Below are 9,467 nucleotides of genomic sequence, written 5' to 3'. Positions count from 1 at the left end.
CCTAGACTGCATCATAAGCCTTTCAAGTAGTTTTTCTTTCTAGGAAGTTAGAAGTTCTTTGGTCTGAATTCCCTTTTCCCAGTATATATGGAATTTAATCCTCGGACTTGCTAATTCTTAGTCACTGGTACTGATTCCTGGCCCTGGTGCCGGCCTGTGCTGGGCTGAGCATGTTGTGTTGGTGTGAGCCGAAGGGCCACACTGACTCTGCAGAATGTTTGGCTCTGATCTCCAGCAAACAACACATGTTATTCAGGCAAGGGGAGTTATTTCTCTATCAGCTTACTATGTGATACAATATCAAGACTTTCATCTGTATAAAAACATGCATAACAGCTACATATCAGTCAGTAGCAAATAATATGACACATTTACTAGTTATGATTTTTGTTATGGCGAAGAAAATCCAAGAGGTCACTCAACAGCACAGGAGTGATGGCTCCACAGGACTGCAGCTCTGCTTCCAAAAATAAAACTGTGAAATGAAAAATTGATTAAAAATGTAAGATTAACTGCTCTGGATATAGTTATATCAAAAGTAAGTTAAGAATACTGCAGTGTTTCTGCTTTATACCCATTTCTGTATCACTGGGGGTCCCCCTAATGGTTTGTATTTTGACATTCAACAATCAGTTTAAAATATTCATACTTTTTTTTTTTACATTGGAAGAGAAGAATGTTTTTATCTTATGCTATTTTTATTGCACTAACTGACCATTAGTTACCTAAAATTCCCTTTTTAAGGCATATTAGAAAACATCAATGGCCATCAACCCATTCAGCTGGAGTCACAACACAGCTGCTTCTGTAGTTCCTCCCATGGGACTGAAGAAGGCACTGAGCCTCTGGCACTGACTGCTGGCAAGAGCTGGCTGGCTGCCAGCTCATCTCTAGAAGAATGGTTCACACAATTTCATTGAAGAGGAGCATTACACATGTATTCACCAAAATGATGGGTACAAAATCTGGCTGATGTTTATTGTGAGTAGAGCCAAGAAAATTTTACAAAAAGTAAAGGTCAACAGTCTATATTCTCCTTCTGTCTCTGTCAGGAGGTTAAAAGAGGATGACATACACAGTCAGTTTAAAATTTAACTTTATGAGACATTCAAGGCCAGGTAGGGGTCTTGGAATTGGATTGAAGGTACTTAAGGTTTCTTCATACCCAAAATATTTTGTGATTCTATGATTGGTTTTATGATTCTATGATTAACTTGGAATGTAACAACATACCCAAGTCCATACCCGCAAAATTTTATTTACCCAGATGCTGCTTTATAGTAGATTCCTACAGAAAGGGTGCTGAATCTTTTAGGATACGTGTGTATGAGGGCAAAAGGCCTGTCAGCCTGACCTTTGAACCAGAGAAAGTTATGGAACAAATCGTCTTGGGTGAGATCACACAGCATGTGCATGGCATCCAGGGGATCAGGCCCAGCTAGCGCAGATTCATGAAAGGTAGGTCATACTTGACCAACCTCATTCCTTCTACAACTGGGTGACCAGACTGGTAGATGAGGAGAAGCCTGTTGATGTAGTCTACCTAGACTTCAGCAAAGCCTTTGACATGGTCTCTCACAGTATTCTCCTGGGGAATCTGGCTGCCCATAGCCTGGACAGGTATACCTTCCATTGGTTAAGGGACTGGCTTGAGGGCTGTGCTCAAGTGGTTAATGGAGTTAAGTCCAGCTGGAGACCCATTACTGCCCATCTTGTTTGATATCTTCACTGATGACCTAGATGAGGGGATTGACTGCACCCTCAGTAAGTTTGCAGATTACACCAAGCTGGGAGGTAGTGTCAATCTGCCTGAGGGTAGGGAGGCCATTCAGAGGGATCTAGATAGTCAGGATTGCTGGGCTGAGGTGAATGGGATGAGGTTCAACAAGGCCAAGTGCTGGGTCCTGCACTTTAGCCACAATAACCCCATGCAGCGCTATAGGCTTGGGGCTGAGTGGCTTCATGACTGTGAAGAGGAAAGGAACTTGGGGTGTTGGTCGTTATTCAGCTGAACATGAGCTGACAGTGTGCCCAGGTGGCCAAGAGGGCCAATGGCATCCTGTCCTATACTAGAAATAGTGTGATCAGCAGGTGCAGAGAGGTGATCATCCCCCTGTACTCAGCTCTGGTGACGCCGCATCGTGAGTATTGTGTTCAGTTTCGGGGCTCCTAACTACAAGAAAGACCATTGAGGCGCTGGAACGTGACCAGAGAAGGGCGATGAAACTGGAGAGGGGTCTGTAGCACAAGTCTTATGAGGAGCGGCTCAGGTTGCTGGGATTGTTTAGCCTGGAGAAGAGGAGGCTCAGGAGAGACCTCATTGCACTTTACAACTTCCTGGAGGGAGGTTGTGATGAGGAGGGGTTTGGCCTCTTCTTCCAGGCAACAAACAGGACCCAAGGAAATATCTCCAAGTTATACCAGAAGAGTCTTAGATTAGACATAGGAAGGAACTTATTCTCTCAGACAGTGGTAAGGCACTGGAATAGCTGCCAAGGGAGGTGGTGAAGTTGCCATCCCTGGCAGCGTTCAAGTGAGGTGCTATGAGATATGGTTTAGTGAGAGTTAAATATGCACACACACACTTCCAACAAATAATCATCCCAAGTTTCATCTTGGATTTAGCCTTCCAAATCTATTTCTAGTTTACTTTTTATCAGCAGTTTGTCTTACTAGAACCAGAACATAATATTAGTAGATCTGAAATTAGTTAGTTTCTTATCTCTGCTTCATATTCTATTTTCTTTTTACCTGATGTTCTTTTTGATACCTTTGATTTAGAAACATCCAAAAAAAACCAACAACAAAAAAAACTGTTATCAGATTCCCTTATCTGAGAGTGAATGTGCAAGTATTTTAGTACAGTTATTACTTACAAATATTTCTATACTGTCAGAGAAAATCACAATTAGAAGAGTAACTACAAATCCGAACGTTTTAACCTTTTATTTTTCTACTACTTTCTTAGGCTGCAAAAGACTCAGAAGTAGCCAGAGGTGCACAAATTTAGCTGTTGAAAATCCCTGATTTTAGTTACTAACAGGATATCTCTCTCTGTCCAATCCCAAATCTATGGAGACATGCCTTTCTGTGCAATGATATATCAGAGAAATAAAGAGTTACACACTGGAAATCATGAACAAAATCCTCATCCTCCCCTAAACTGCAGATGCAGCTTTTAAACCCTGATACACGCATGAAAAAAGTTTGGATCTGGTCACAGATTTTCCTTCTAACTTTGTGACAGTAATAATACACATTCTGCCAAATCTGTGTTCTTTAAAACTACGGTGATCCTTTTAATTTATTACCAGTTACTAATCACTTCCCATGTTTCACCTATAAATTTCAAGATGGAATCAAACATATAATGTAGAACACACAATATTTCTTTTTTCCTCTTCTAAATTTATAGAGCAAAGTCCTGCATTAAAATAATTCATGATGGATAGTAGAACCTTAAAGCGTACAGCAAAATTAAGTCTCAAGAATGGAGATAGATATGAATAATTTCATAATAAAACCATGAGGCTGCCTCCACAGTACTGATTTCTTAGAAGGTGCTCTGAAGGCTCACTTATTTATGACAGATAGCATATGTCATCTTTTCACATGCTTTATTGTCCCAGTTGTTATTATAGTCACTCTATGTCTTAAGTATTAACTTTTGTTGCTGCTTTCTTAAGTATATTTTCTAAGACTCCACAAGCTGTGAATTAAGCACAGCTAAATGCACCGTATGCTAAAGATTTGTTGAGGAATTTGAATATAATCACCTTATAAATACAGCAGAAGAATTTTACAACATCAACAGCATTCTTATTCCTAGGGAAAGAAATGGGCTTCTAAGATTTCCAGAGAATATAGTTTTTGAGTAAATTTCACCTGCAATGTTTTGATACACATTAATTTAGATGTACAGAGGAAAATCAGCTCATCAAAAACTGCAAAAACATTATTTTAAGAGCAATAACATTGTGAATCATGTTTTGGAATGCTATTTTGCTATCACTTGCATTGATGAACACTGTAAATAACTAAGATACTTAGTGAGACTCCATAAGAACTCAGGGATACCCAGGGGGAAAATTGTTCTATAAAACCACGATGAATTGTAATTTACCAGAGAATTTCAATTGTACGAGAACAGCTACTATAAAAAAGTCTTGGAGGAAAGAAACATCTGCCATTGATCTCCTAGCAGTATTGCTTTTGAATGTCATTAGTATTGTGCCAATTTTGGTGAGTCTGCCATATTAAAAATAATTTGATCCACATTCATTAATGCATTTATATGCAACAAAGATCACAGCAGCTAAGTCACCCACACTACAACTGCTGTGGGGGAGATGAAACTCAAGATAACAAATTTACAGCTTTAAATGAGGAGAATCAGGTCACTCAGAAATAATAAATCTGATGTCTTTAACAGTAAATTGCGACTTGTAATAATTCCAATTCCTATTTTTAAATTATTTTACATTTACGTTCTGTTATAAAATAATACTTCTATTCTGAAGTGAAAGGGCAGCACTGTTATAAATATCTGAGCTACTCTGTGGCAAATATTTATGAAGATTATGTACAAAGAACACATCTGTTTTCATAGTGGAGTTTTTTAATATTAATTGATATATTTATCTACTTTTTCTCACAATGTTGGCAAGTTTATGCTGCTCCCATCTGATAGACAGAGACCCAAGGTTGCACCTACACTTTTCTGTGACAGAGTCTTTCAGAATGACCACAGGAATTAACTGACTAAATATTCACACTATCTTGCTCTGGAAGCATCACTTCAGCACCTCAGCAGGACATTCACAAACAGCATGGGTTCTTCAGGTTTTGGGGTCTCCCTACCAGAAACAAGTAGTTTCTAGTTTCTATCTCCCAATGAGCTTGAAACAACTGTTCACCATCTCACCCCAGCACCCTCTAAAACACCTTCAAAAGATAATGGATAATATTCCACATGTAGCTGTCATAGATGATAATGCAGATACATGGTATTAGCCATCAAAAGGCTAATAAGTACTGTATCCTTCTTTCCACACATCAGCACTTCATCTTCAACCAGGAATTCAGCAAAGATCTGTTAAATGAATGTAAAGGTTCAGCTGCAGCCATCACCAGGTGGATTAATTACCACAAGGCCAAGGATGATGAACACAGTGCCAAGAGTCACCTCTGTTGAGTCTTGGCTGCAATAATTTCTTGGCAGGTGAACAGCTGTAAAATGTGTGGCTACCCACAGTGTTGGAGGAGATTAGATCTGATCACAAACAAGCCTGTGGTTCTCAAGACCTCTGAATTCTACTTATATTAGTGATGAGAATTGGATTTCCCACCATTTATATGGTCAGCACCACCAGGCTTCTGTCCTCTCCAATTCTAAGCACTGCATTTGTTTGCATGCCTTATATGCTGCATTTTCAGCCCATCAGAACCCAGACTTTTCAGCGCAAGGGCTTCAGTCTGGCAGCTTCCACAGCAGTGTCTGGGCTCTGACTGACCTCATCACATCACAGAATTTTGGAATATAGGACCACATTGTGTCATCCTCTATGGAACCATGCAGAACTGGAGCTGGGGCAGCACAGTTGTGTTTGGTCGAAAGAATTTTCTCAGAAGGCAAAGACACTATTCAGCTATGAAGGTGTACAATAACGATGCATTGCCACTGTGCATTGCCAATGATTGTTCATGTCAACAGCAGCATGAAGTCTAGTCTAAGTAACGTCAGCCCATAACTAAGATTCAAGAATAAAAGCTGCAGTGCAACTCTGCAGTGCCAGTGCTCTGTCCTGATGCAGCTTTCCATGCTCATTTCTAGCTAGCACAGAGATCCTGGTGCCTGAGTTGTTTTAGGTCTCAAAAAAAGGGAGTCCAGTCCATCATGGTCCACAACACAAACTACTTCTTGTGTGCTTATCCTCTATCATTTTAGCACTAATGCTTCTACTAACAGACTTAATCAGCCTTAAAAAAAAAAAAAAAAAAAAAAAAAGGCACAAAGATTAAAAAAAAAAAATTAAAAAAATGCTAGAAGGACAGCAGAATTCTGCTAAGCATTTAGCATCTATTTGGTTGGCAGTTTCAAAGGCTGATTCCTTATATTCGTACTGCCCTTACGCTTACAAGACACGATTCTGTGAGCATGAAATACAGAGTCTCATAAGATGGGAGGAATAATTACAGCCATCCAAGTATAGACTAGTCCTTCAACAGTTCATTAAAGGGGAGAATGAAAATATGGTTTTCCCTGCCCAAAAACTAGTAGACTTAATGGTTATTTGCTCTCCTGTGAATTACTTGCTTTCATCAATGTATCCTGAATATGTATATTCAAGTACACTGTGCAAAAGAAAATATTTCAGCATGTAAAACCTACCAGTGACATTATTTCTTAATCTGGTAATCATTTTTAACTGACGAGCAATGACCTGGTATTTTATAGGTAAAAATAATATTTAAAATATTACAAAGAATTTTTTTCTCTCTCATATTGTGCCTAAAAATAAAAAAATATTTTTTTCCCTGTTTCACAAGCATAGCCTACTTCTGCTAGTTGTAGAAAAGCATTCTCAGAAGGTGTTACCTAGGTGGTTTATGAATCACAGAGCATAAAGGAATCTGGATAAGGATTTTAAAAAGCATGCATAAGGCAGAATGGCTTGGCTCAGATTAATGACAGAGAAAAATATATTAAAATGCATAGAAATATTCTAAAATCTATTCTGCATATTTATATTAAATTACTATTTTAAAAATCTTTGGAAATGATAATTAAGATGATCTGTATTATCACCACTAATACGAACTGAAAGGATGTTGAGGCCCTGGCAAAGCTGACCAGAGGAGCTGTTGATGACCCATCCCTAAAGGTGGATGGGTTGGATGGCACTCTAAGCAGCCTGATGTGGTGATGGCAACTGTGCCCACAGCAGGGAGGTTGGAACTAGATCATCTTTAAGGTCCCCTCTAAACTAAGCCATTCTATGTAAGTTTCCATATTATGCTTCTTAAGAAATTTCTAATTTTTAATGCATGTTTTTCTAGCCTTTCTAGTTGTCTGTAGCACTGACTTATGATGATACTTGTAAGATTAGCAAATTTCTCCCCCCCAAAAAACTGTTTGCAGATATACTAGCGCTTTGTGCAGGGCCACAGGCATTCACCCACCCCAGCAGGCTACAAAATGATCCTGATCCCATTGTTCCTTGCCAGATCCCCGAAAGCAGCTACTCCTGACAAGACATATCTAGGGCCCTGTAGGGTGAGCGTTATAGTTGCCCACACAGAAGCTACAGCCATTTCTCTGCTTCTCACATCTTTTCCACACAAGCAATAAAACAAGATCTTCTCCTTCCTGTCCAGTCACACTCTGGGTGAGAGACACTATTCCTCATTCTCAAAAGGCAAAAATCAAGGAAATTTTTGAGTGGGCTGTGCCTAGTAGTGCTCCTAAGAGATCAGCATGTTGTACAAGATTATTCAGAATGAAAATATGTTTCTGAATTCATCCTCTTTGAAGGAATGACAGAAGAATGTTTCTTTTGGTGATTTTTCTTCTTTTACTAGCTATTATGGAGAGAAGTGTTTAGAGACATGGAATTAAAAGCTAAAATATTGTGCCTGCTTCTATAAAAGCTATGGATTTTTCTTTAAAAATTAATGTTGCAGTGCATACAAGAACCATATATTTGAAACTAGCAGAGAAACTGACATTTGCAAGTTGTGGGGCAAATGTTAGATCTCTTGACATAGATAATGTATGAATGGCCCATGAAATACAAATAACACTTTTCTCATTGCCTTCTCCAATCATGTTTTCATGGTATATTTTAAAACCAATGCTCTATTTAACTTATAATGCATATTGCGTTGACAGATAATGATCAACATGAGTTTGAACACATGAACAAAGAGAATCTAAACATTTCTGTCCCCTTACAGAAGCACTTCAGCATGTTTTAAAATTATAAGAGGAACTGATGTGAAAATGTGCCCTTGCATCAGCTGCAGAAACACATCTCAGTGCTGAGTGGTATCCAATGGAACTATACAGCAAATAAGTGTCATTTAAGGGTGGCAGACACCTCTTCTCTTTAATTAGCATAAACCAAGTTCCTGTCTGATCCTATAACAAAGATTTACCTTTAAGAAATTTAAATTAATCATCTATTATTCATTACAACTCCATATAGATACTTTTAATTAGCCCATTTCCCCTTGTCTCTTCTCCTTTAAACTTCTCAACATGTTCTTGACGGAACAATTGGTCTTTATTAATGTCTGACAGCTTAGAGCTGCAGTGAGCTGTTTGCCAGATGTTTGAACTCTGGTGAACTGCTGTTCACTTGTCAGACTGGCAATGAGGAGCGAACAAATATCGCGCTATTCAGCCTCCATCCTGAGCTGCCAGAGAATTTCAAACAACTTCAAATGTCAGAGCCAAAGTATCTGCTGAGAAAGAATAGGGTATGTTCCTAAGGAGATCAGTGAGCCATGACTTTTCTAGAAAGGCAACTTGATTTTTTATTATCTTCTGTGCATATGTGACAGAGTAAAGGGCTAAAGCATCAGAGGAACCCATGCCACAGGGAGAAAGAGGCTTCAGAAGGACACAGTTTTCACAGATTCTCAAGTTCTTTATGGACTGTTAAGTAGAGCAGAGAATAGAAGTAAGCAGACTATTACAAAGCATCTCCAGACAGGGACATTTGACTCTGAAGCTGTTCATATCTGTGAGATGAAGGAGAGAGGTCCTCCATGAAGTATGAACATATTAATCACTTATTCAAGGAGAAGGAAAGAAACATGTTTCATTTCTCCTTTTTGTCATAATTTCTTTCTCAGTGTTAGACTAAAAAGAAGAGATAGATGCTAAAATGTGTCTCACCTTTTCCTTGAATAAGCCCTACATACATGCCTGCTGCACTGGCTGCAGGAGCACGGCTATATCCCACTAGCACATGCTTACTATGCCATGCAAGGAATGTCCTTCTGACTTAAGTGACCTCCACTGCCTACTAGAAGAAAACTTTTTGACTCCACACTCACATTTAAAAAACACCTCTTTTGAGAGCTGCATCTGTTCGAAAGCGCTGGCATTTTAATATACGGAAAAGAGTAGTGTGTTTTGGATAGTCCCTGGCTCCACATTTTATTGCAAACAACATTGAACATTGTGTGACATGTGGCCTTGGAAAACCTCAAAATTGTTTAAAAGATTCGAAACACAACAGTTTAATGTTGCTGTTCTGTAATAAAACTCTTGCATTACAGTTTTTACACTGCACTGAAGGATGCTTATATGGGCTTATATGGTAGCTGTCCCACAGGATGTTTTTGGAAACAATATGCACATCTCCTGAGGCTATGACAGTAAACACAAATTTTCATCAGTATTTAGCATTGATAGAAGTCCAAAGAATGTAAAATGGATTAAATATCTATGCTGGCTT

At 38.8% G+C, this 9,467-nt stretch overlaps 1 long non-coding RNA gene across 1 annotated transcript; it reads right to left on the bottom strand.

The window, feature by feature from the left end:
* Positions 1 to 343: 343 nt before the first annotated feature.
* On the bottom strand, positions 344 to 5,496 carry LOC116653519. The gene is made up of 2 exons (XR_004307550.1): positions 5,349 to 5,496; positions 344 to 475 (listed from the first exon to the last, which is right to left on the bottom strand). It is a non-coding gene; the product is annotated as an uncharacterized LOC116653519 (long non-coding RNA).
* Between the last annotated feature and the right edge of the window lie 3,971 nt (positions 5,497 to 9,467).

The sequence above is a fragment of the Coturnix japonica genome, chromosome 5 (genome assembly GCF_001577835.2).
Source record: "Coturnix japonica isolate 7356 chromosome 5, Coturnix japonica 2.1, whole genome shotgun sequence".
In the NCBI taxonomy this organism is placed as follows: Eukaryota; Metazoa; Chordata; class Aves; order Galliformes; family Phasianidae; genus Coturnix; species Coturnix japonica.
The sequence above is the reverse complement of the archived record's forward strand: the minus strand, read 5'-3'. Positions and strand labels throughout refer to the sequence as shown.